The sequence below is a fragment of the Podarcis muralis genome, chromosome 9, assembly GCF_964188315.1.
Source record: "Podarcis muralis chromosome 9, rPodMur119.hap1.1, whole genome shotgun sequence".
Lineage (NCBI taxonomy): Eukaryota > Metazoa > Chordata > Lepidosauria > Squamata > Lacertidae > Podarcis > Podarcis muralis.
Window position 1 is genome coordinate 15,305,578 of NC_135663.1, and position 27,969 is coordinate 15,333,546.

Below are 27,969 nucleotides of genomic sequence, written 5' to 3' on the forward strand. Positions count from 1 at the left end.
CAACCCCAGAGTCGGTCACAACTGGACCTAATGGTCAGGGGTCCCTTTACCTTTATCTTGTAATAATTCCCCTCCCCCCAACAATCTACACCTGTGGTTCCCAAACTGTCTGTGAGGAACATTGTGTGCAACAGATGCTCTCTTCTTTTAAGAACCTGCAAAGTGAGGACAGTCTGGAAGTGATGGGGGAGGAGGAATGGAGGGGGAAAGTGTAACCTCCCTTTGGTTGTGTTTACTTTGGTGAGTTCCTTTGAGAAAAAGTTATTTCTTTGGCATGCAGATTTATATTGTAAACCACCCAGTGATCCTCAGATGAAGGGTGGTGTAGAAATGTAATTAATAATAATAATAATAATAACAGTCGCAAGCGGCAACCAGAGGATGACATCAGTCCCAGCTATGAAAAAAGTGGCAGTCGCTGCTCCACATCGCTGGTGTCTTCATATACTGTGTGCAACCAACAAGGTTATTGCCAAAGTAAATCCCACTGAATTCAGTGAGGCTTCTTAGCCAATATCCAGAGGTTCTTTGGTTCGGACTGTTTTTTGTTTTGTTTTTTGAACAATAATATTTAGCAATAATAATAAATAACATATAGGAGCCAATGTGAAGGATAGCGTGTAAAAACAACAACAAGAACAATAAGTTATTCCTTTTTGTTCTTTGCATTGGCTCCTGCATATTTTTACAGTATTAGTAGTGGTAATAAAGTAGTAGGAGCCAAGACAAAGCAGAGGAAAAAACCCATATTATAATTATTGTATTTAGGAGCCAAGGCAAAGAATAGAAAAGAAAGTATTATACTTATTATTATTATATGCAGGAGCCAATGCAAAGCACAGGGGAAAGTATCGTATTATATTAAATATAATATATTAGATATTATATTAAACGACGTGAAATCTTATTTTGTGCACAAGCCATTGCAAAGAATGGAAGATAAAATAATGTGCAGGAGCGAGTGCGAAGTATAGGAAAATAAATAAAAAAAAAACCTAGCTTTATCATCTTGGAAAGATGGGCGGCTTTCCTGGAGCGTTTTGAAAAAGTTAAAGGAGAGGGAAGAAACCACGTTGCTCTTGGCGTCGGCGGCGGAGCAGCAACAACAGTAAGCAGGCCTGGAGGTTGGCTTAGTAACCAGAGAGCGGCTAGACCTGCCAGGGCCCCAGAACGGGGCGGGACAGGAGGGAGAGAGCGAGCGAGCGGGAGACGGGATCCCATCGAGCTTGTGTCAGCAGCTTCCCCGAGGGGCGTGAGTGGCTGAGAGGCGGGCGGGCGCGCGGGGGAGGCTGCTTCGCGGCTGGCTACAATGGTTACAGCCCTGGAGAGGCAGCGTTAGGGACGCGCGCGCAGGCACACCGACACAACAAGCGCGCACGCACTCCGGGAGCAGCCGCTTCGGCTGGTGTCGGGAGGAGGAGGAGGGCGCAGGCAGGCGCCGAAGAAAGATCCCAAGCCCGCATCGCCTTGCCTTCCCCGCTCGGGCTCTGGAAACCGCCGCTAACTTGCAGGGAAACTTTGCGCCCTGGGCTGCGTCCTCTTTCGCCAAACCAACAAGCCGGAAGGGGGTTGAGGGGAGAGAGATGGGGGGCTCGGGCCGGTCAAAATAGCTACCCAGGGAGGAGATGCTGCCGACGCCGAAGCCCCGATCCATCGGCTCCCCCTCTCCGGGCTCCTTTGCAGGTTCCAGTTAGCGCCATCGTCGGGGAGGAGAGAGGGCTCCCCATCCCGTGCCCAGCGCTCCAGGATCGAGGTGTTGCGGTGTTGTTTTTTAACTCAACGCGGCTGGTAAGTGAAGTCGGTGTATGTTGCCTTGGACGGGTGGGAGGCGTCGTCGGCGTCCTGCCCTTTCGGAGCCAACAATTCTCTTTCAAGAGCGCTATAATGCGGGGTGGGTCTGTCCCCAGCCCCAAAATACCCCTCCCCACAAGTACTCCCGAGTCTTCAGTTCGTGTGTGCGCACTTGGGTATCTCTGATAAGGACTACTGAGACCATGATGCGGAGTTGGGCTGCGTGCTCGCGTGCTGATTGGGGCAAGTGAACGTCTGAAGGGTGGTATGCGTCGGACCCCACCTCCCCTCCCCGTGGTGTGTGCAGGAGGGGGAAGGGAAGCCTTGTTATGGGGTTGCTGTGGATGATAGGGCGCAGCAGGGGCACGGATATTGGACTACAAGTCCCATCAGCCTTAACTATTGGCCGCGCAGGCCAGGGTTGATGGCACTTTTAGTTCAGCAGCGTCCAGCATGCCGAAGGTTTCCCCACCCCTGGAAGAAATTCCTAAAGCAGACCTTTTTTGTTGTTTGCTTTCTGTACTTTTTAAAAGAGGCGCTGGGAAATTGTGATGGTGTGGAGGCATCAGCTGCAGTGAAAGTGTGTGTTGGAAGGATCAAACTTCTTCCACGTTTGTAAACCACCAAAGGGAAAAGCCATCAAAGTGGTGTGGTTTTGGAGTCGTAAAGAATCTGTTTTCTACATGGATCACCCCCCACGTGGAACATATATAATTGGACTGGGAGGTCAGGATGGAGACAAATGTCTTTGCTTGGTGTTGGGATGAGCATTTGTGAGTGTGTGTGTCAGACAGATGTGGGACTTTGGTAGAGATGGATTTGTTGGAAGGGAAAGGATAAATTGCACAGGGCACATTTTCTTTCCCTTCTCTGTATGTCTGTGTGTCTTTTTTCACTCAGCAGGCCTGCCTGCCTGCCAGTCTCTCTCCCTTTCAAATAATTGTGGAAAATTTGTGTCTCATCAGAAGAATGTAGGGGAGGAAAGAGAATATTGATGCAAGCTGTTTTGCTGCTGCTGTTAAAGTTTCCCACTATTTCCTGTCCCAAAACCTCAGCACAGAGCAGAAATTTTGAGGTTCACAAACTAGCAGATGGAGAAGACATTTGGAATAAAACTTGAGCTGGGAAAGTTAAGATGCTAGTGCCCTGTTCCATTTTTTTTCCTGAGAGAATGATCCCCAGTCACTTCTGTGAAGTTTCCTTCTGAGGACCTTGGCATGCTCGCCTTCAAAGCTCTTACTCTGGGGTAATAATCCTGTTGACATTCAGCTGAGATTGGGAGAGAGGAGGAGGAGGAGGAGGAGGAGATTTGTGGGAGAAAAGTTGGAAATCGGGGGAGAAATCTGCTGGGGAGTGCTGAGAAATAATACGGGTTTCATTTTTGATATTTATCTACCTGTAATCAACACCTCCGCAAAACCACAGCGTAATCTCTCCTCTCATATTGGCGAGTGTGTCATTCTCCCTAAATTGCATGTTTTAGAAACAACAAAGGCAGGACTTACTTCATAGAGAACCGCCAGGAGTTGCTCTGGAGCAGTCTGATTTTGGTTGGGAATTGAAACCGGTTTTGTATGTTGGGTGGATCCCGAACTAAAGGCATGGCATCCAAAACTGTGGGGCCACAGGTGGCTGTTGACAACTGGTGTATCTAAAACATCTTGTTCATGGCACGAATTGGCCGCATTTCTCCTGTTCTTGAGATATGGCATTGATTGTGATTCCAGCTTGGCTGGGTTTGTTGGAAAGAGAGAAAGCGGGTGGGCTGGGGGTAGGGTTTTCTGCTGGTGTTTTGACTGTTTGCATCTGGATAAATTTGGGGCATACTTAACCGAGTAACTACAGTATTTTTAGTCCCACAGGACTGATTGACAAGAAAATGTGGTGTATTGTCTGTCGTTCCTTGGTAGGCTTCAGATCTGCAAGGGCCAGATCCACACCATCCCATTTACAGCCCACTCACTTTCCCCAGGGACGCGGGTGGTGCTGTGGGTTAAACCACAGAGCCTAGGACTTGCCAATCAGAAGGTCGGCGGTTTCAATCCCCTCAACAGGGTGAGCTCCCGTTGCTCAGTCCCTGCTCCTGCCAACCTAGCAGTTTGAAAGCACGTCAAAGTACAAGTAGATAAATAGGTACTGCTCCGGCAGGAAGGTAAATGGTGTTTCCGTGTGCTGCTCTGATTCGCCAGAAGCGGCTTAGTCATTCTGGCCACATGGCCTGGAAGCTGTAATCCGGCTCCCTCGGCCAATAAAGCGAGATGAGCGCCGCAACCCCAGAGTTGGTCACGACTGGACCAAATGATATGGGGTCCCTTTACCTTTACCTTTTACACTTTCCCCAGAGAATCTTGGCAGCTTAGTTTCCCCCCTTCAAAGTTATAACAGGGGTGGTCTTTGGTAATCTTTCGTAATATGGCGCCCTGCGTGAGGCCAAAATCTTGCACGGCCAAATAGGTCTTATCAATTATGGATCTTCTGAATTTAAAATCCCCAGCATCCTTAGCAAACGACAGTTCCCAGCAACCTCTGGGGTAAGTCATGTGCTTTGAATGTATGGCGTGGATCTGCCAGATCTACTTTTAATTATGCATAGAATATGGGCACCATTGGTGAAATTGGTGGCCAGCTCGCTTATGGCAGCCTCTCTCCATCCAGCTCCTTGGATTCTGAGGCTTCTTGCCCATATACGCTTTTGCTTTGGGGCCAGTGTTTAATTGATTTATTTTTAAGTGGGTCTGGGTATAATGGGGACTCAGCCCAAAGGCTTCTCCGCCTGCAAGTGCCACCCCTCTCCACCCCCCTTCAAATTGGCATTACAAAATATCCCTGAATTTCCCTTGGGTGTAATTGGGGACAGGAGGAGACCATAGTTCAGAGTATCTGCTTTGCATGAGAGGGTCCCAGGTTCAATCCTGACAACTCTCAGCACCGTTAAGAAACCACAGTTCCCATAATTATCCGCCATGACTATTTAAAGTGGTATGGTAGTGCTTTAAATGTCTAGTGCAGATGGGGCCCTTATCTCAGAAAAGGTGGAGCTATGCGTTTGCCACCACAGTGTGCAATTTCACTTTGCTTAATGTGCCTCATCTGTACCTTCAGCCCAGTAGCACAAACATTGGAAATATAAATATTTCTGTCCTCATCCTAGCGTTTTGTTTACTTAAGTGATGTTGATGGGTGAGTGGAATTGTATTTGTCTTCCCATTCGGTTCAGAGTTTTCAGCCCCAACAGAACAGAAACCAGAGGGTTGAGGATCACTCAGTTTGAACTGGAAAAATGAGCAGGCAAGGAATGCTAAGTGCTTAGCCACACTTCTTATTGTCCTGCTGTGGGAGCATTCTTTAGCACTCAATCGGAGAAAATTCGGGTTTTCTCTGGATTGATGTTTGCTCCTGTTGAAAGCTAAAGCGTGTGCTTGACCTGGGAAAGCAGCAAGGCTAAGGGGAGAACGCCTCAGACTCGGGCCTAGAAAGTGCAGGTCAACCATCTTTTTTTGGACATACCTTGTTTACAGCACTTTGCTCCTTTCACATGCTTGATCGTACCTTGCTCAAGACCGGCTGTCATTTAACCACAAATATACTGCTTGCATGTTGCCAAAGTGGTGGTTGTTTTCCTTTTTCACCCAGCAGTTTGCACATCAAACAAGAGGGCAGGAGAAACAAAATGCTGTGGAATGTTGATCCATAATCATTACCATAGTGAAAACATAGGTTAGACAGTTGCAAATAAGTCACAACACTTGGCTGTTAATAATCATCTAATTTCTGCTATTAGATGAATGCAGAGTTCCAATCTTTACTTTGGGAACAAGGAATCTGTGGTCCTCCAGATGTTGCTAGGTTACAGTTTCCATCATTCCTGACTACTACTGATGGGAGTTGTAGTCCATCAACACACAGAGGGCCCATCCTTTCTTTATACTGATATTTTGCATCCAGTGTTTACGGACTCCCCTCAGTTCCATGTTCAGGAGGAATTCTAGAACTCAGGACACACTGTGCACAACTTACTTTTTGCATGACTTTGCTCAGTTTTCCAGTTTCTGTTCTGAGAACCAAAGTATACAGTACAGTGGTACCTCGGGTTACGTACTTAATTTCTTCCGGAGGTCCATTCTTAACCTGAAACTGTTCTTAACCTGAAGCACCACTTTAGCTAATGGGGCCTCCTGCTGCTGCCGCGCCACCGGAGCACGATTTCTGTTCTCATCCTGAAGCAAAGTTCTTAACCTGAAGCACTATTTTTGGGTTAGCAGAGCCTGTAACCTGAAGCGTATGTAACCCAAGGTACCACTGTATGTTCAATGCACATGCCTTCTGTTTTTTCCTGAATTTGTTAAAGTTTTGAAATGTTTTAAATATTTTTTTATTGCAGATGTGTTTCTTGCCCTCGGCTCATTTAGGAGAAAGGGCAGGATATAAATGCAAATAAACAAATAAATAAAGGCGCCAGGGGGTTATTACCTTGATCACAGCAGTGCATCCCTTTCCAGCTGCAACTGGGATGGAAACAGGGGGTTCAGCTCCATTTTGCAGCTTAGGAAAAAAGTTCCCATTGGCTGAGCAGGGACGAATTTCCACCGCGTCTCAGGATAGAGTGGATTAAACCCTTCTGCACTGTGGTCAGGATAATAATACCGTCGTGTTCCACTCCCCACCCCCTGGCCCATATAATAAAAAGCACAAGTTGCAGTTGCATACTACTTATTAAGTGGTTAAGGACATGAGCGTAGGCAGGGAGGGGCAGTCGCCCCCCTACATCAAGTGAAACAATAGAAATACAGTGGTGCCTCGGGTTACATACGCTTCAGGTTACAGACTCCACTACCCCAGAAATAGTACCTCGGGTTAAGAACTTTGCTTTAGGATGAGAACAGAAATTGCACAGAGACGGCGCAGTGGCAGCGGGAGGCCCCATTAGCTAAAGTGGTGCTTCAGGTTAAGAACAGTTTCAGGTTAAGAACAGACCTCCAGAACAAATTAAGTTCTTAACCTGAGTACCACTATACTTAACTAACTGACCAATCACGACAGTTCTGCCCCCGCAACAAAGGTCCTTCCTTCCCTCTAACAAAAATCCTGGCTATGCCCATGGTTGGGGGTGCACAATAGCTCAGTGACAGAACATCTGCCTTGCCTGCAGACGGTCCTCAGGTTCAATCTCCAGGTGGGGCTAGGAGATATTCCTGCCTGAAACTCTGGTGAGCAGCTGTCAGCCAGGGTTGATGATACTGAACTACATGGACCAGTGTCAAAACAAAATTTTAAAAAATCCTTCCAGTAGCACCTTAGAGACCAACTAAGTTTGTTATTGGTATGAGCTTTCATGTGCATGCACACTTCTTCAGATACCACCTAGCTGTACATGGATCAATGGTTTGACTTCTTCCGAAGTGTAACATGTAGTTTGGCTCCAGAAGAGGGGTGTGGTTGTTGTTTTTTGTAAGATGTGCTGTGGTGGCCCCAGATGAGAGAGAAACTCTCCTTATGGCAACAGTTTCCAGGATGGTTTTGTGGCTAACAGTTTATTATGGTATAAGCTTTCATGACTTAAGAGTCCATCAGGCCTCCTGTCTTACAAATATCCCCTTAACTCAGGCATAAGCAAACTTGGCCCTCTAGCTGTTTTGGGACTACAACTCCCATCATCCCTAGCTAACAGGTCAGGGATGATGGGAATTGTAGTCTCAAAACATCTGGAGGGCCGAGTTTGCCTATGCTGCTGAAAATAGCTGCTAGCAGTAACAGGCTACATGAGCACAGGACCAGACCCTGCAGCAAACCCAGTGGTCAGCTTTGTCCCTGTATCTTCTTATTGCAACACCATCAGCCATGTCAGGAGCTGCTTCACCTGTTCATCTTCGTCTTCCAGAATAGTATCATAGTGTTGGAAGGGAGCCTGAGGATCGTCTAGTCCAACCCTACAGGAATCGAACTAGCAACCTTGGCATTATCAGCACTACGCTCTAACCAACTGAGCTATCCAGGCTGATGCGTGCTATCACCTGCCAGCAATGCCCTTCTGTCCTACCGATGGAGGGCAAACAGATCAATCTCTGTGCAAAGGAATAAATGGACACAGATCTAACACAGCAATTGGCAGCATTCAGAAACCAATAGGAAAATATTTTTGTTTCCCAGGATCCTTCAACAAAGGAACTTCAAAAGGAGGCTCCACCATGAAATTGTCAATGAGAACTTATCAGGGAGCTTGATATTATTTGCTTAGGCCTGAATTGAGACAATGGTGTTTTTCCTCTCACTCCAGGTGTTAGACCTAGGATGATTATGTTATCTGCTGCTAATAAAGCTGTGTATATCTGGTTTACTTTTGAGCTTTGCATAGAATTGTCACAGAATACATACCTATTGCCTTTCATGGTCAGTTTGTCTCCTGTTTATATTATGTTCCCCATCTATATGCCCATTTTTTATATTTGCCGTATGAAGATAGTGACTTCTGAATGTGATGAAGTGTTCATGAAAGCTTGTGCTACAGTAAATCTGTTGATCTTCAAGGCGTCGTAAGACTAGTTTAGTGTTCTTTGCTCATGTTTTATCAGGGTTTGTTTCTGTAAACAAGTAAAAGCATGAATGGAAGATACTTTCCTCTAAAGGTGTAGTAGCTGGAAAAAAATGTGGGCAATCCAGGCTTCCCAACACATGCCCTGAGGTCAGTCAGTAGAGCATGAGACTCTTAATCTAAAGGTCGTGGATTTGAGTCCCATGTTGGGTGAAAAATACCTGTATTGTAGGGGGTTGGACTAGAGCCCTTCCAGCTCTACAAATCTATGTTTCTGTAATTTAGACATATTAGGTGCTGATACAGCTGTGGTAAACATGATGTGTGGTTTTTTTTCATAATGGGTGAAGCCATTCCCAGTAGGAAAGCATGGAGGAGTCTGGGTTGGAGTTATGACCCCCATGCATGTTTACTTTGAAATAAGTCCCACTTGAGTTCAGCTGAACTTACTGGCAAGTACAGTGGTACCTCGGGTTAAGTACTTAATTCGTTCCGGAGGTCCGTTCTTAACCTGAAACTGTTCTTAACCTGAAGCATTACTTTAGCTAATGGGGCCTTCTGCTGCTGCCACGCCGCCAGAGCACAATTTCTGTTCTCATCCTGAAGCAAAGTTCTTAACCTGAGGTACTATTTCTGGGTCAGTGGAGTCTGTAACCTGAAGCGTATGTAACCCGAGGTACCACTGTACAGACTCTGCTAACCCAGAAATAGTGCTTCAGGTTAAGAACTTTGCTTCAGGATGAGAACAGAAATTGTGCTCCGACGGCGCGGCGGCAGCGGGAGGCCCATTAGCTAAAGTGGTGCTTCAGGTTAAGAACAGTTTCAGGTTAAGAATGGACCTCCGGAACGAATTAAGTATTTAACCCGAGGTACCACTGTATAGGATTTGTAGAGGCAGAAGTAACTGACTACAAAGGGTCACAAATATGCTTATTAATCAACACTTTAGCCTTTATATATAAACTTTTTTTAGACATTACTTAACATTTGAAGGTGACCTTCACTATCATGAGGACTTGAAACCTGATTAAAAAAAATAATTACAAGGAACAAGAATTATGAAAGGCGGAAATGGCAGTTTACTAACTCCAGGCAGCTTCCGAAATAATATTGGCTCCATGGGATGCTTTGAAGCAAGTCCTGAATGGAGATATAAACAGAAAATGTTTAATTGGAGCTGCCCTTCCATTTCGATTTTTCAGGAATGCTTCTGACACGAGCATGCTGAAACAGTCCTTAGGGATGACCAGTTCAAGCGCAACATTTTCCACCTGTTTGTGCCATGGAACCAAATGTTATGCGGGAACTGGCCCTCCCTTTTGATTTTTAATGAAAATCAGTTTATTAAATTCCCATTGTGTGTTCCCAAACAGTTGTGCCTCATTTGAGGTGGGGAAATGATAAAAGAAACCTTGCAACTGCCTTATCAGTTTCTTGTATGGTATTGAGCAACCCAAGCGATATTTCTTGCAAGCAAAATGTGTTTCTTTATTCAGAGTGAATTTTATTCTGCAAGGCATTTTTCTCCATATCAGATTGTAGAGTCTCCAGCTATTTACAAATATGGTAGATCTGCCTTAAGATATAAAGCCTTAAGGTAGAAGTTGAAGCAAGGCGTTTCTTGGTCTCAGCTCTGTGCGAGAAATATAAATCGAAACTGACATGACTTGTTTCCCTGCTGGAAGGTGACTTCTGAAAGTATTTTTTTACACATTATATAGTCGCAAATTCAGGTGTGTCACTGAATAATATGGAGCCGCAGCCAGTCTTGACTTCTTGTTAGGTGTCAATCTTGTCAGGAACTGCTCATCACTTCCCGATGTGTTGAACTTTGTACCTGTAGCTTCTCTGGGAGAAATTCCTCCTGATCTGACCTAGTTCCACCTGTCCGGCCCGGCCATTGGCTCTTCATGGGTAGGAATGGGGAGGGGGAAAGGACTTAATTTTTTAGATGAACATTGCTTGGCAAAGCAAGGTCTACTGAAGTGCTAGCATACAGTAAGCCCATAATTTACGTGGGGGCAAATTTCCAGGGATTGCACCTAAAGCATATGGTCTAAGCACATGAAGTTCAATGGCGGATGGGATTGCCAAAGTTCTCTTTCCTGGATGCCTTCCACCTTATTTTAATTTTAATTTTTGCCAACAATGTAAAGCTGAATGCACACAACTTAAATGTTTGTGAGTCTTCCTCTTGGTTTTGACTCTTAGCTCAGCTCATTCTCTGACCTTACCTCCTGGTTGGCCTCATATCCCACTTTCTCTCTTGGCTCCCGGTTCCTGACTCCTGGCACTCTGGACCACTGCCCATGGCCCGGACCCTGATGCAGGTGTATGTGATGTACACCAGGGGTGAGGAACCTTAGGCCTCAGGTGGGGGTTCCAAATGTGCCCCCACAAGCTTCTCTAGCTGGCTCTCCCCAGGCCACAACCCCTCTCAGTATGGCTTTGCACCGCCCTTAAATGTTTTTTACTGGTTGCAATGTTTCCTTAGGGACGCGGGTGGCGCTGTGGGTTAAACCAGTGTTTCCCAACCGGTGTTCCGCGGCACACTAGTGTGCCGCGAGACGTTGCCTGGTGTGCCGCGGGAAAAATTAAAAAATTCGAAAGATATCCGGAGAGGCAGCCTTCAGGCGAGTTTTAATTTTAATTTTCCTTCTCCCACTTAATGCCCCACGCTCGCCCGAGCAGCTTGCAGTCCTCGGTAACCACGGCGACCCGAGGGAGGGGAGGGAACAGGGAAGTCGAGGGCGGCAGCGAGCCGCGATGACGTCAGTGGGCCGCGCCGCCTCGCCCTGGCACGGTGTGAGAGCCCCGGCTAGTGGCGCGAGCTTCAGAATAAGTGGGATCCGAGACCGAGATCGCGGGTAAGGAGCTCAGCCCTGGGCAGGAGGAAGCGGGGCCGCGCGTGCGGGCCACATCCCCACAGAGAGCGAGCCTCCCCCGGCCCACCACTCCGGGCAGGTCCACTCGCATGAGGGGGCGGCGATGGCGACAGCCGGCAGCTTGCCTGCAATGCCATCCCTCGAGCAGGCGAGGAGCCTGGAGGCTACCAGATGCGAGTCCTCTTTCCCACCCTGCTTGGGAGTCCAGAGCACTTGGTCGCATTCAGGATCTAGAGTGGGGAAGCGGGGCTTGTGTCTGGGCTGGACACATTGGGCTGCCTGTGCCGCTCGACCGGGGAGAAATCAGGGTGGGAGTCACGACCGTGAGGCAGGGCTGCCAAGTGTGGCAGAAGAGGACACGGCCGTCGCACCTGTCCTTAGGTAGGAGCTTCTTCCGTGTCGACCTGCTGCCCTAAAGTCTTGGCTTTTTTCTTGGCTTTTTGGCGGTTGGCACAGAAGGAAGGCAAGGGGGAGGGGAAAAAATTGAAACTTACACTTTCGTGCGTCCCTCCCGGCGTGACGCTGCGCGCTGACATCACGGGGCTGTAATGATGGTGTGCCTCGAGAATTTTTTCATGAAACAAGTGTGCCTTTGCCCAAAAAAGGTTGGGAAACACTGGGTTAAACCACAGAGCCTAGGACTTGCTGATCAGAAGGTTGGCGGTTCAAATCCCCGCGATGGGGTGAGCTCCCATTGCTCGGTCACTGCTCCTGCCAACCTAGCAGTTCAAAAGCATGTCAGAGTGCAAGTAGATAAATAGGTACCGCTTCAGCAGGAAGGTAAACGGCGTTTCCGTGCACTGCTCTGGTTCGCCAGAAGTGGCTTAGTCATGCTGGCCACATTACCCGGAAGTTGTACGCTGGCTCCCTCAGTCAATAAAGCGAGATGAGCGCCGCAACCCCAGAGTCGGTCACGACTGGGCCAATGGTCCCTTTACCTTTTTTAATGTTTCCTTAACCTCTCTTAATGCCTCTCATTTGACCTGGAGAAGTGTGCATAAAGTGAAATTTACATTCATTGCTCTGCCCACATCTCCCTCCCTCTGGTTCCACCCACCCCATCTCAGAAGATTGCCAGAAGGGAATGAGGCCCTCAGATTGAAAAAAGTTTCCCCACTCTGATATACACTTTTCCAAAATACAAATTTGCCCTCACTTGCTGATCACATTTACACTTGGAAAATAATTTGCTATACTTCAAATAAATAAATAAATAAATAAATAAATAAATAAATAAATAAATAAAACAACTTGGAATACCTCAGAAGAGAACGAGGGATTATGAATGAAGCTGACCTGATTGTGTGTCAAAACTGGATAGAACCTATCCTTGAGGAGAAATTCAACAAGTGCCCACCTGCCAAGTCATACAGTGGTGCCTTGGGTTAAGAACTTAATTCGTTCTGGAGGTCTGTTCTTAACCTGAAACTGTTCTTAACCTGAAGCACCACTTTAGCTAATGGGGCCTCCCGGTGCTGCTGTGCTGCTGGAGCACAATTTCTGTTCTCATCCTGAAGCAAAGTTCTTAACCCGAGGTACTATTTCTGGGTTAGCAGAGTCCGTAACCTGAAGCGTATGTAACCTGAAGCGTATGTAACCCGAGGTACCACTGTATTTTGTTGACTGTGCTGAGCTGTGGGACCTGTGGCGAGCTATTGCTGTAAGACAGTAAGCCCTCTTCAGGTGTCCAGCCTGGACATGTGAACCCATTAAGGAGTCAGATAGTGGTGGCTTGTACCATTTGGAGCTGGTACAATCAAAAGCAGGGAAACCAACAGTAAGTGGATCCATCTTACTTGCTACTAATTTGTCCCCCATCTTACTTGCTGCTGAATTCTGCAAGTGCAAAACTGGGACCAAGGAGGAGAAAGGGGACAGCTAAGGCCACTTCCCTGGGCTGCTTGTAAGTAAGAAGGCAGACAGGTGTGTGCTGGATAAAGGTAGGCTGAGGTTGCTGGGGCAGTGCCGTATCCATCCTAATGGACCAGTCTCCAGCCAAGGAAGACATGCATAGCCCCTGCCATATGCCGGGCTGCCATGTGCTTTCCTTGCTCCTTCCACTTCTGACCTTTGTGTCTGAAGGGGCTTCTAAGCTATTCAGCTGAACAGGAAGTTCAGCAGTGGCCATGCATGGGAAATGGGGGGCTGGGGTAGGTATGCGCCCCATTAAGCGCCCTGTATACTTTTGCCCTCACCTTTGTTTTGGTTGAACACCTGAAGAGGGCTGCTCTTCCATGCAGCTCTGTGTAAGGTTACAGCTGTCCAGAGGTCACTGTGAAATTAGGAGGTACTTCAATATCAAATGGTTTTTTTTCCACAAGAGTAGTTTCTAGTGGTAAGGGACGCGGGTGGTGCTGTGGGTTAAACCACAGAGCCTAGGACTTGCCGATCAGAAGGTCGGCGGTTCGAATCCCCACAACGGGGTGAGCTCCCATTGCTCAGTCCCTGCTCCTGCCAACCTAGCAGTTCGAAAGCACGTCAAAGTGCAAGTAGATAAATAGGTACTGCTCTGGTGGGAAGGTAAACGGCGTTTCCATGCGCTGCTCTGGTTCGCCAGAAGCGGCTTAGTCATGCTGGCCACATGACCCGGAAGCTGTACACCGGCTCCCTCGGCCAATAAAGCGAGATGAGCGCCGCAAACCCAGAGTCGGTCACAACTGGACCTAATGGTCAGGGGTCCCTTTACCTTTGCCTAGTTTCTTGTGGTGCAGGGAATAGGGCAGAAGGTAAATTGAGAGTTACCAGTAGATTTACATGCGTTTCTCAGCAAAACCCAAACACCTCCACTTCACAAAATTTGGCTGTTAGAATTTCTGATCTGTGGTGACTACAGCCATTTCCAGACACTTCCCTGTTTCTGGATGCGATTCAGTCACATACCAGCAAATTCAGACCGTACAATTATAGTTGATTGGGAAGCCTTGTGCAAGAAACCCACTTCCGCAAAGGACCAGGCTTTTAAACAAATAGGGAGGAGCACTTATAAGCAGGTCATCTGTAGGAGTTCTGAAATGTAGTTCTGTACCTCATATGGTTCGAGTGCAATAGGTAATTGCCTCGGACTCTCAAAGCCACTACTTTGCACTTAACCTCAGATGGTAAGGCCTCAGGTTCCTAGCCTAAACAAACCAAAGTAGATCCAGTAAGATTTAAATCTGTCAACGCTGAATATAGTAGCTAAGAGTGTGAGCTAGGAGGGCCTCATTCAAAATTCCATCCCGGTGATGTACTTGCTAAGTGGCCATAAATAAGCCACTGACCCAGTTTGGCCAATTATTGCGGGTTTTGTAAACCATGGTTTACGAAGCCAAGAATGAGCAGCAAAGCAGAGTTTTCCTCCCTTGCCCTTCCTCTTCTCCCCCATTGCCTGCTGGTTTCAGTACAAAGATCCTGGCTTGTGTTAAACCAGTGTTCATTGTTACATCCAACCAGGGGAACTCTGGCTTAATGTTGGTCTGCAAATAAAGCAGGGTGTGATTGATAGTTCCCAAAAACGTGCAATTAACATTTCCCCTGATTAGGAAAAGATATTCAGAGCTGGTTAAGGAATGGTTAGAACTGGCTTTTGCGGGGTTGGCCTGTGTCCTTTATCCGTTGTAGGTAGTAAAAGTGTGACAGCATCTCTGTTTCAGAAAGTTTGCATCAGGTTTTGGATCCTAATTGTGTGCTTTTGAGTGGTATACGTAAGCAAGTAGTACTTGGATTTCTGTGGTTTTAAGTCTGTACAGTATGCTTAATCTTATACTGTATCCCTTTTTGTGTTTCTCTGTTAATTATTCTCTATGTGAGTTCATGTGTGCAGAGTCCCTGGGAATTACTGACAGATTGTATTTGTGTGTGTAAAATGAGGCAGAAAATGCACGTTCTTGACCTGAACCTACGTTGTCTATATGTATCGGTCCAAATAGATTTAGGGTCTCACAGGCAACTCTGATGTTTTCCAATGTGCTTGATGGTTTTCCTTCCTTGGAACAGCGTATTATCAGGAGCAGGGATTCTCAAAACTCTTCTGCAGAGACTTCTGTCATGGCCCTCTGGTACTCCTTTCAAGAGAGAAGGGGTGTGGATGTAAACCCATTAACATTTTGTAAATTTATTCCCTCTAAAAGTATGTTCCATTAACACTGTTCGTCAGTCATCTGAAATCCTGCAGAGCAACTGCCAGTCTGTGTAGACATTGCTGAATCAATCCACCTGGGTTATCAAACTAAGTACAGTGGTACCTCAGGTTACATACGCTTCAGGTTACAGACTCCTCTAACCCAGAAATAGTACCTCGGGTTAAGAACTTTGCTTCAGGATGAGAACAGAAATCGTGCTCCGGCGGCGCGGCAGCAGCAGGAGGCCCCATTAGCTAAAGTGCTGCTTCAGGTTAAGAACAGTTTCAGGTTAAGAACAGACCTCCGGAACGAATTACAGTGATACCTCAGGTTACATACGCTTCAGGTTACACACTCCGCTAACCCAGAAATAGTGCTTCAGGTTAAGAACTTTGCTTCAGGATAAGAACAGAAATCGGGCTCCGGCGGCAGCAGGAGGCCCCATTAACTAAAGTGGTGCTTCAGGTTAAGAACAGTTTCAGGTTAAGAACGGACCTCCGGAATGAATTAAGTACTTAACCCGAGGTACCACTGTATGTAGTGCTCATTCATTTCCAAGGTTATATTTGCAGCCTTAAGGATCAAAAATGTGTTGCCCGTATTAAAATGAATGCAGAAATTCTGAGCCCAGCAGTTGGTACCACAATTGCAGAATTCTGGAATATACTCGAGCCTGCGTTTTGACAACCAAAATAGCTTAGTGTGAGCTTGGGAAGTTGCCATCTCTCAGTCTAGCCTACCTTACCAGGTCGTTGCGAGAACAAAGTTGAGAGAGGGTGAACCCCTCCTCGGAAGAAAGGTGAGATATAAATGTTATAAGAATAATGAATAATAATATGGGGCAAAAGCTCCTTATGGTGGTGACTCGTACTTAATTAAAAAGTAATTTGCTCATATTCAACAGTGGCTGCTGGCTTGGATGGTTAAAGTAGGGTTTCCCCAGACTTGGGCCTCTAGCTGTTTTTGGACTGCAACTCCATCATCGCTAGCTAGCAGGACCAGTGGTCAGGAATGGTAGTCCAAAGACAGCTGGAAACATAAGTTTGAGAAACTATGTTTGAGTCTTAACTCTGGGAATACAGTGCTTTCATCAAATCAGCTTTGAATGGCCAGACCTATCTTCATATATGTCAAAGTAACTCTTACTAAACCCTTACCTGTAATTTCATAAAAATAGCAGATGAGAATCAAGGAAATAGAACCATGTAATAATGGTAGTGGGAGAACTGGCATAACATAGGCTAATTGGTTCTTCTTTACTGCAGTGTAAGTAGAGAGCAGGAATAATGAAGTGGCATTCCTTAAGTTAATTGTTAGTTAACAAACAGCACACACATATCATTAACACATCCAACTGATAAAGGAAGTTGGAACTTCTCAGAAGTGTGCTTTCCTCCTTTGTAGTGGAGAGAAGTTGGACAAAGATGTTTTATATGGGCATTTTGTTCATAGAAGTGAGATTGGCAGAGATCCGTGCTCATGTGCTAGTGATGAAGAAAGTAGTTGTGCATGTCCCCTTAAACAGCTAGTTCCTTCTGCTGGTGGCCTATTAGACATTACTATGTCACCTGAGTGAGGTAGGAAAGAGACATTGGGCTTTTTGTATTCAGATATTTCTAAGCTACCTTTCAAGTTTTCCCCAAGGCAGCATATATTAAGAACAAATACACAGTTTAATTAAAAACAAGCATACAGTTCAGATCATGCTAAAACAACTAGTTTAAATAAACTTAATACAATAAAAAGTAAATAAACCCCAATGGAAAAACCCAGCAGTAGTCTGTGCAATAAAACTTTTCAATTAACACTGGAAGCTTCCAGATTGTTGGTCTATTTAGCCAGGTATTGTCCACAGACCAAGGATGGGGAACCTTCACTTCACTTTGTGAACCTAATTAAGCCCATCAGCCCTCCTCATTTGGCTTGCAAGCAATTAGGATATCAGGTGTAGCCCCTGTAAAAAGATGGCAAAGCTTAAAGCAGGTTTGCTGGCACCACCAATCAGCAAATCATGGCACAAGATGGTAGCAGTTTGAAAGGGGCTTCTCAAGATTGAACAATCATCAGTTGTGGCATCGGGTGATTGACAGGTGGGTGGTTCTGCTCAGCTGTCAGACTTGGCCTGACCAGATCCAGTTTCTCATGCCTGGTCTATACTGGCTGGCAGTGGCTCTCCGGGATGTCAGACAAGGGGACATTCTCAGCCACACCTGGAGGTGTCAGGGATTAAACCTGGGGCCGTCTTCCTGCTAAGCAGATGCTGTACCACTGAGCCCTTCCTTAAGAGCCAAGGAAAACCTGGTAAGCCTTTAAAACTTCCTTCAAAGGAGACAGCCATATATTTCCTTGAAAGGAAATTGCAACTGGGTTGGAGGGGTTTATGTGCTTCCTCATCTGATTCCCTCACTGATCATGGCCGCTGGGTCTGGAAGCTGTTGGCCAACAGGTAAGCAGATGGACAAGGAACCTCAGACTGAGACCAGAGTTGGCAGCTTTGTATGGGAAGTTAAGATCCTATTGGCTCTTTGTGTCACATGACTCTTGTTGGGCTGGAAGCTGTAGTGCCACCCTCTAGCCATCTGCAGCAGAGGCACATCAGCCCCGTAGGGATCAGACTAGCAGCTTATTTTCTGTGTGAGCTGTCATAGTTGTTGGGTGCCTTTGCTGCCATTTCCATAGTACAGTGGTACCTTGGGTTACATGCGCTTCAGGTTACATATCCTTCAGGTTACAGACACCGCTAACCCAGAAATAGTGCTTCAGATTAAGAATTTTGCTTCAGGATGAGAACAGAAATCGTGCTCTGATGGCGCGGCAGCAACAGGAGGCCCCATTAGCTAAAGTGGTGCTTCAGGTTAAGAACAGTTTCGGGTTAAGAACACACCTCCAGAACGAATTAAATACTTAACCCGAGGTACCACTGTATCTCGTTCGCCACCCCAGAATGACGTTGTCCCTGAACAGGTCCAATCAGATGATGATGATAATAATAATAATAATAATAATAATAATAATAATAATTTATTATTTGTGTCCCGCCCATCTGGCTGAGTCTTCCCAGCCACTCTGGGTGGCTCCCAATCGAATGTTAAAAACAATTCAGCATTAAATATTAAAAGCTTCCCTAAACAGGGCTGCCTTCAGATGTCTTTTAAAGATAAGATAGCTGCTTATTTCCTTGACATCTGATAGAAGGGCGTTCCACAGGGCGGGTGCCACTACCAAGAAGGCCCTCTGCCTGGTTCTCTGTAACCTCACTTTTTGCAGTGAGGGAACCGCCAGAAGGCCCTCGGCGCTGGACCTCAGTGTCCGGGTAGAACTATGGAGGTGGAGACGCTCCTTCAGGTATACTGGACCGAGGCCGTTTAGGGCTTTAAAGGTCAGCACCAACACTTTGAATTGTGCTCTGAAACGTACTGGGAGCCAATGCAGATAAAAGGCCAAACCAAACTTTGAATATTGGGAGTGGTCACTTATGAAGATGCAACCCCATGCGACTTGCTCTTAACAATTAGCAAAAGTGGCGAAGGGTGAAGACTAAATGTGTTGCTTTGGGTGAGACAAGGAAAGACTTATTAGTCGGAACGATGCGTTTCAGGAAATAACCTGAACCTGGCCTTGAATCACTAACGGCGTGGTCATCGAAAACTGAATCACAGTATAGATGGTTCATTTCTGCTTCATGGAGAAAGGGAAAGAATGAGAGAAATCAAAGCATGTCTGAACGTGTCTGGCATTTTGTATAAAACTGTCCTGTGTCGAAAGGCAACCTGGGTGGTTAGGCTGCCTGTGTACAATTACAGGTGAACTGATGATATGCTGTAAAATGGAAATGGAATACACAGCTGTTTCTCTCCTTGTTAAGTCTCTTTCCCAGCTCTGTTAAAAGGGTGGGTTGGGTGCAGAGAACAATGAAGTGCATTTATGCAATCTTATCTAGCACCACAGTTCTGGGGTTGGTATTGAAACCTAACTCTCATCTCTCTCAGTGGAGAAGAGATCATGGATGTGTGATCTGAGCATGCTTCTTTAATCTAGAAAGGCTTGTGCATTTGTAAAATGGCTAACACTTGCGTAACAAATTAAGAGCACCTATTGTTAAAAGCACTTTGGCCACCTCATGAGACTCCCTGGAAAAGATCCTGATGTTGGGAAAGATTGATGGCACAAGGAGAAAGGGATGACAGAGGACAAGATGGTTGGACAGTGTTCTCAAAGCTACCAGCATGAGTTTGACCAAACTGCAGGAGGCAGTGGAAGACAGGAGTGCCTGGCGTGCTCTGGTCCATGGGGTTACGAAGAGTCGGACACCACTAAACGACTAAACAACAACAAATTGTTAAAAGCAGAATCACAGAATTATAGAGTTGGGAGGGACCCAAGGGTCATCTATTCCAACCCCCTGCAATGCAGGAATCTCAGCTAAAGCATCCATGACAGGTGGCCATTCAACCTCTGCTTAAAAACTTCCATTGAAGGAGAGTCCACAACCTCCTGAGGGAGACCGTTCCACTGTCAGACAGCTCTTACTGTCAGAAAGTTCTTCTCCTTTCCTGTAACTTGAAGCCATTGGTTTGAGTCCTACCCTCCAGAGCAGGAGAAAACAAACTTGTTCCATCTTCCATGTGACAGCCCTTGAGATATTTGAAGATCCTATCTCCTCTTTTCCAGGCTAAACAGACCCAGCTCCTTCAACCGTTTCTCATAAGGTCTGCTCATTCCCCTCTGCACACGTTCCAGCTTGTCAACATCCTTCTTAAATTGTGGTTGGACACAGTAAATAGGCTTTACAGTAGCTAACCAGGAAAGGCTAACCAGGAAACTTTAGCATCCGCAAACAACATTACATATATGTCAAGAGCAGAGTACCTGTAGTCCTCCAGATGTTGTTAGACTTCACCTCCCATCATCCCTCACCATTGGCCATGCCGGTTGGGGCTGATGGGAGTTGAGGTCCAGCAACATCTGAAGACCTTACATGTTCCCCATCACGGTCACACACTTTTGTTGGCAATTAGGCCGAACTACTAGTCAGATGCTATATGGTTGTTTTTAAAGCGAATCTGGGAAATAGATTATTATGAGAGAAGGATAATTTTTTCTCCCAGTCCACTTCCACCACTGCATGTATAATTTTATACACCTCTATCACCGCCCCCCCACACTCCCAGTTGCATATTCTAAATTAAAAATCCTCAAATGCCATAACTTCTCATAGGGGAGCGACTCTACCCGCTTGATGAGCTCGGTTGCCCTTTTCTGAACCATTTCCAGCTCCACAATACAGTGGTACCTCGGGTTACAGACGCTTCAGGTTACAGACTCCGCTAACCCAGAAATAGTACCTCGGGTTAAGAACTTTGCTTCAGGATGAGAACAGAAATTGTGCGGCAGTAGCGGGAGACCCCATTAGCTAAAGTGATACCTCAGGTTAAGAACAGTTTCAGGTTAAGAACGGACCTCCAGAACAAATTAAGTTCTTAACCTGAGGTACCACTGTATCCATTTTGAGGGATGGGGACCAGAATTATACACAGAGCGTGTTTGCACCATAGATTTGTATAAAGGCATTTTGATATTGGTGGTGTTGTTTTTCGATTCCTTTCCTGCCTTATGAGTCAAGCTGTAACTTGGTTTCAGCTTGGCTCGTAAAGGATTTCTGAACTCGGGGACTTAGTATTCCAACCCCCGCACTTCCAAAATTTCCTACCATCACAGCTTGTGATGCCATTTCTGCTCACTTCCAGGCTAAAGGGCTCTTTAATCCCTTCCCAGGGCCCTTATGAGCCAAGCCCCTCTCCAAGTTTCAGCTCATGATGTCTAGGTGCCAGGCCTGACCCAAGGCCAACTTTCTCTGCTGCCAGTTTCCCTCTGAGCAACAGAGGCTCTGGCAGAATGTCCTTCTATATCCCTTAGTTCGAATCGTAGAATTGTAGAGTTGGAAGGTACCTCCAGGGTCATCTAGTCCAACCCCCTGCAATGCAGGAATCTCATCACGTGGTCCCCAATCCAGTTTGAAACCAGACTTAGCTTTGCAAATGTGCCAGCAGTTTTACTGTTGCATGACTGTTTGTTTCTCCTCTGCCCCATAGCCTGCCATAAGCTAGGGGCATACACATCTATCAACTTTGGTTTCTCATTTTTTTTCAATCTTACATTCAGTTCTCTTTGTTTCTGCAGCAATTTGCAATTATTGCTCAATATTTTATTTTTTATGTTTCTTGCAATGCACACATTGTTGCCTGCAGTTTTGACCAAGCCAAACTTTTTAATAACCATTTGCCCCTCCCCCAATATAATGCATTTTTTTGCATGTCACTCACTAATTTGTGCATTTTTATGCACTCTTTCCCCTAATGTATGGAGTTTTGTACACATCGGTTGGAGAGCTGCATTGCAAAATTCAGAGACGTGTGAATTTCAAAGGATAATTGTTTTAATTTGCTTCGGTGTTGGTTCGAGTACTGCAAATTAGGTAGTTTCTCGTCAAAATGCAAACCATACTGAAGTTCTCTCTGCAACGGCTTATGGGGCTGTGGATAAAGAGCTCTTTGCATGTGTCCTAAAGTGAGCAGCAGAGGAGGAGGAGGAGGAGGAGGAGGAGGAGGAGGAGGAGAACAAGAAGAAGAAGAAGAACTAAACCCTCTGCTGTTGTTTGCATTGAGGAGGTGGGCTGAAGAACTCATTGCCTGTCTAGACTTGCATCAGGACGAGATTGCAGAATGGGCTGTACCACTTCAGTCTGCAGCTGGGTGCTCATACTTTTTAATGCACCCCTGCAAACAGTAAACCAGCTCAGCAGGCCAAAAAAATTAGGCTAGGACCCGTATCTTTGCTCTGCAAGTTTCCTAACTGCAGGGAGTTCTTTATATGGAGGAGCGTTAAAACTGGAATGCACCACCTGCAGTCTGGAGGAGTGAAGTCCATTGCCAGTTCTGTACAGTGGTACCTTGGGTTACATACGCTTCAGGTTACATATGTTTCAGGTTACAGACTCCGCTAACCCAGAAATAGTGCTTCAGGTTAAGAACTTTGCTTCATGATGAGAACAGAAATCGTGCTCTGGTGGCACGGCGGCAGCAGGAGGCCCCATTAGCTAAAGTGGTGCTTCAGGTTAAGAACAGTTTCAGGTTAAGTACGGACCTCTGGAACGAATTAAGTACTTAACCCGAGGTACCACTGTAATTTTGCTTGAGGGGAAAAAAAGGATACTAGCATTGCAATGGGTGGCTGCTATTACTTTAAGCAAATAGAACGTGACTTATCTCATTATCGCCAAGATTATAGATGCTCTAATTTGCAACTCCTTGTTTTTGCAGTAGAACCTGTTCCCAACCATTAATTCTATACTCTAGCAAAGGTTTAATGCAATTATGGACTCTTCCCCACCCCCACCCCCCTTTAGCCAGAAGGATGAATCTGGGAGGCTTGCTCCAGTACGGAATACAGTATGGTATTTAGTTAAACAACAGCAGCAATAATTGATGCATAGAAAGATTAAATGATAAACAAACCGTGATCGTCAACATCTTGATACAGATGGCGAATGGGGCTAATTAACGTGGAACCTTGAATAAATAACAACCTGACAAGCCAGGAGCTGTCCTCTGGTTTGCTTTTGAAATATAGCACATTTGTAACATTTTCTGTGCTTTCATTGTTTGTTTAAGCCTGCAGTGTTAAGGGGGAAATAATGAAAGTTGTCAACCTGATTCATTGCCACAGTTACGCTCAACCACCTTTATTTAAGACTACTTCAATTGATATTTGAAACAATTTGAGGAAGTGGGCATGTATTAAGAATCTTGGTGGCTGTAGCCTGTTGCGGCTATTCCTTCGATGTATTGAGGCCATAAATCTGCCCCGTTTCAGTGGAACTATAGAAATAGCAGAAGGAGGGTGCCAACTTCTTTTTCTGCTTCTCACGATGCTGTTAAAAACACTGGAGCCTTCCCCAAAGGGATGTTGGTGACCCTAAACAGAAGGCTCCAGATGTGAGGCTGTGCCATATGAATAAAAACAGCTGACACACAGTGCTCTGTCATGTGTAGGAACCTGTATGCAGAAATGCATTGGTTCCCTCATTGCAAGGATTTTGTCTTCTCAGCAAATTTTCATGATGCATGCAAAACCTGGTTCACTGGATCAACTTGGATGTGGCCACACAAACAACAACCCAGCAGTTCCACAGTGCCCTTAAGGACGCAGGGAAGTAGGAGGCACATTCGTGCATGCATGTACCGTATTTTTCGCCCTATAGGACGCACTTTTCCCCCTCCAAAAAGGAAGGGGAAATGTGTGTGCGTCCTATGGGGCGAATGCAGGCTTTCGCTGAAGCCTGGAGAGCGAGAGGGGTTGGTGCGCACCGACCCCTCTCGCTCTCCAGGCTTCAGGAAACTCTGCTCAAGCTGCGGGAGCCCTCCCCCGGCTTGCGCAGAGCCGCCTCTTATCCCGAAGCCCCGGCACGCTCAGCAGTCGCGCCGGGGCTTTGGGTAGCTCCGCGCAAGCCGCGGGAGGGCTCCCCCGGCTTGCGCAGCGCTGCCTCTTATCCTGAAGCCCCGGCGTGCTCAGCAGTCGCGCCGGGGCTTTGGGTAGCTCCGCGCAAGCCGCGGGAGGGCTCCCCCGGCTTGCGCAGCGCTGCCTCTTATCCTGAAGCCCCGGCGTGCTCAGCAGTCGTGCCGGGGCTTTGGGTAGCTCCGCGCAAGCCGCGGGAGGGCTCCCACGGCTTGCGCAGAGCAGCCTGTTCTGAGGGCTTCCCCCGCCCCAGCCCTGCGCCTGGGGGGGAAATAATTTTTTTTCCTCTTTATTTCCCCCCCCCCCAAAAAAAACTAGGTGCGCCTTATGGGCCGGTGTGTCCTATGAGGCGCAAAATACGGTATATCACTCTATGTCTCATTACTTTTTCTAATATTTATATTTTATTAAGGTGATTTCAATTAAAAGGAATAAAGTGATGCGGAAAAAAGAAGGAAAAGTGAGAGGGAGAAAAAGAACAACAACAAAGATAGATATAAAATCGAGAATATGGGCAAAAAAGCAATATATTATATTCCCATACATTTTTTTAAAAATATTTTTAAATTTTTATTAAATGCAAATTAGAAAACATACATATTTACAACAAAAGAAAATGCAAAAGAAAAAGAAAATACATATAACCAAGGGAAAAAAATAGAGAATATTTTGTCTCTTTTCATATTTACAGTTATTTATACCTCTATAAAATGCTATTCACAATAAAGGAGTGAAATGAAAGATAAGATATCAGAAAAAAGGAAAAAAGAACAAAGAAAAAATAAAGAAGTAAAAGTAAAGGATCATAGGTGATTTTTTTTAAAGTAGATAAGTATTCACTATACATAGCCGTTTCCCATCTATATATTTATATTCAATTGTATAATTTCATCTTGTCCTTATCTACCTCAAAAGTGTTGTTGTTTTTTTAAATAAAAGAATGTATTCCCATACATTCTTGTATAAATTGGTCTCATCACTTGGTGCCATAGGAAGCTGCCTATACTGTACTGAGATAGACCATTGGTCCTTCCAACTGACTATTGTCAACAGTCCTGGCAGGGATTCTCCATGGCTTCAGACTGGGTTTCGTTTAGGCTCTGTTTGGAGATGCTGGGGAATGAAATTGGGATCACCTGCATGCAAAGCAGATTCTCTACCACTGATCCAGAACCCTGCCAGATCTTGGAGGCTGAGGACAGAACTATGCATTTAAGGTCACATGTAGTTTGGCCTCAGAGGGGACAATGCATGCTCTTTCCATGCCCTTTGACTATACTTCCTCCTCCTCTTGTGCCTCCAAAAAAGAGCTTGATATACAAAGGGTGTAGGCTTCCATGTTGTTGTCTGTGAGAGAGAGAGTACCGCATTTGATACAGCATGGAAGAATATGTTCCCCAGTCACCTTGATTTATGCCCAATTTATGCCCAAACAATGTGGGATTTTGTTATTTTAACCAGAGATCCTGTTGGGATAATCTGATTAAAAATTCTCCTGGAAATGGAAGGCGCATAAAAGTCTGTGGAAGAACTCGAGAAGAGTTCAGAGACTGGCTTAAAAGTGCAGTCTGGGGAAACCGATCCCTTCCTCACCCCTTGCGTGGGCACTGAATGTCTTGCATCTCGCTGCACTGCAATTTGAGTTGCAGTAAACAATTTAATCGTCCAAAACTCCATGTTCTGGATAGCTGCGTGCTGTGCTGTTCACCATGGTGTGCAGTCCTTTGATTGACCTGAATAATGAATTTTAAAGATTATCTCCTTATAAAGAGTTACTGGTGAGCGGTGCCGAAAGTTCACTTCATCAACTACAGAGACTCATTGTCATTTATTGAGCTGCTTTGTGGCTGGTCTATCACATGCCCTGCGCGGCCAAATCAGCCTGGAGGTTTAAACACAGGGCAGGGTATTAATGGGAAGAGCCAGGTTAGGAGAGTCAAGTATTAGAAGGGGTTGTCTGTGCCAAAGGTATCGGTTTCGAATTTTGACTCCTCTTGTTGCATTCCTGCTTGACTTCTGTAACTGTCAGATTTTACCTGATGGAATCAAAATGTTAAAAGAGTTGTCTGATGGATGGATAACTTAGGGTGGAGCAATGCCAAGGCTGGTCTGCTCAGTGCCAAAAATGGGAAAAGGCAAAGTATCTCAGATTTCTTTCGGAGAATTGCTTATTGTTAGGTGTGCAGATTTAACATGCAGGAAAATATCGAGACGTGGGTCACATCCACACCAGTTAAAAGCATATTACTTGCCCCCCAAATAACCCTGGGAACTAAAGCTTGCCTCCATAGCTACAATTCCCAGCACCCTTAATAAAGACAGGATTATTTTGGGGAAAGAAATGGTGTGCATATGTTGTTGTTGTTGTTGTTGTTGTTGTTGTTGTTATTGCATTACAACCCTATGGCCATCTGAAAGATACAGTGGTACCTCTGGATGCGAACGGGATCCGTTCCGGAACCCCGTTCACATCCTGAAGCGAATGCAACCCACGTCTGCGCGTGCGCGGATTGCGATTCGTCGCTTCCGCGCATGCGTGTGACATCATTTTGAGTGTCTGCGCATGCACAAGCAGCAAAACCCGGAAGTAACACACTCCATTACTTCCGGGTTGCCACGGAGCGCAACCTGAAAATATTCATCCCGAAGCATATTTAACCCTAAGTATGACTGTATTCCTATACTATACTCCACTTAAGGATAGTTAATCTCCTTCACCACATTGTCCAGCATTTCTTCTTTTTTTTAAAAAAAAATGCTCTTTAGGTTTTATATATGGAGGCGCTGGTTCAGTACACACAGAATGGTTTGGGCCCAGTACTTTTTTTGGACTTCTTGAATTTCTTCTCTCTTTTTGTACTGGAACGGCCATAGCTTGATGATGGAGTGCATTGTTTACAGAAGGTCCCCAGGTTCTCCAAGAAGTGTTGGAAGAGTCTCCTACCTGAGACTGTGAACAGCTGACTGTACACGGATTGGGTCTCAGTGCAGACTAGGGATAGGGACCTTGTGCCTCTCCAAAGTTTTTTTTTTTTATTATTTATTTATTTTAAATTTTGTATACTGCCCCTCTTCCGGAGATCACAGGGAGGTTCACGACATAAAAATACAAAATGAGAACACAAAATACATAATAAAACAAAAACAAACCAATAAGCCCCCCCTCCCACAAGCACATTTACAATGTTAATCAGCCCAGGACTACAACTTCCACCATCCCTGGCCGTTGGCCAGGCAAGGTGGGCTGATGGGAGTTGTAGGCCAACAACTTCTGAAGTGCCACAGGTTTGCAATCTTTGCTGTGGTCATCGCAGAGCTGGACGGATCTGTGGTCTGACTCAGTAGAAGGCAGCTCCCTACAGTCCTACATTCTGGCCTGTGGTAATTACAGGATGCCGTGACATCCAAATCAAGCAAACCATCCTTTGCACAAACCACAGTCTGCCTCCAAACCAGAATTTATTTATTTAGTGTAGAGATTTATAGCCTGTCCTTCAGTAAAATTTGCAGGGAAGTTTACAAAATCTTAACATGCAATAAAATGTGTTAAAAATACATGAAAAAAGAGCAAAATCAACAGGAGGAGCATAAAACCATAAGAAACCCAACCAAGTGGGGCGGGAGAGAACAAGGTTAACATAATTGGAGCCCCTCAAGATCAGACCAAAGAGGTATCTCACCCAGCTTCTGGGCAGCTACAAGCTAGAAATGAGGGCAATGCAACTTGCCCTTGCCTGCTGTTGTTCCCCAGAAACTGATTTTCTGAAGTTTGCCTCCTCTGAAGGTAGTACAGGGCCACCATGATTATTAGTAGGCCTTGAATTAAAAAGCCTGAAAAAAATAGAAAGGTAGTTGTCTATCACCAAATCTCATTCTGGGAGCTGTAGTTTGTTAATGGTCCTAAGAGTTGTTAGGAAGGCCCTGTTTCCCTCAGGGAAAAACATTTCTGAGTGGTTTAATAGCCAAGACCTGTTCTCGGGGAACTCTAGAAACTGTAGCTCTGTGAGGGAATAGGGGCCTCCTAAAAACTGTCGGCACCCTTAACAAACTACAGCTCCCAGAATTATTTGGGGAAAGCCATGATCGTTTAAAGTGGCATCATGGTGCTTTAATGTGTTGCCTGTAAAGAACAATACGCAGGCAGCATTTT

At 45.7% G+C, this 27,969-nt stretch overlaps 1 protein-coding gene across 6 annotated transcripts in view; it reads left to right on the plus strand.

Moving 5' to 3' along the window:
- Positions 1-1,256: 1,256 nt before the first annotated feature.
- The window catches only part of PTPN13 (protein tyrosine phosphatase non-receptor type 13), a 159,397-nt gene continuing 132,684 nt past the window's right edge, over positions 1,257-27,969 (plus strand). For 3 of the 6 annotated variants that reach the window (XM_077933803.1, XM_077933805.1, XM_077933807.1), the window contains exon 1: positions 1,258-1,788. The gene's annotated coding sequence lies outside the window, so the exon portion shown is untranslated. Of the gene's footprint in view, positions 1,789-27,969 lie in introns of all 6 variants that reach the window. The other 3 variants (XM_077933804.1, XM_077933808.1, XM_077933806.1) reach the window with 2 other exon arrangements.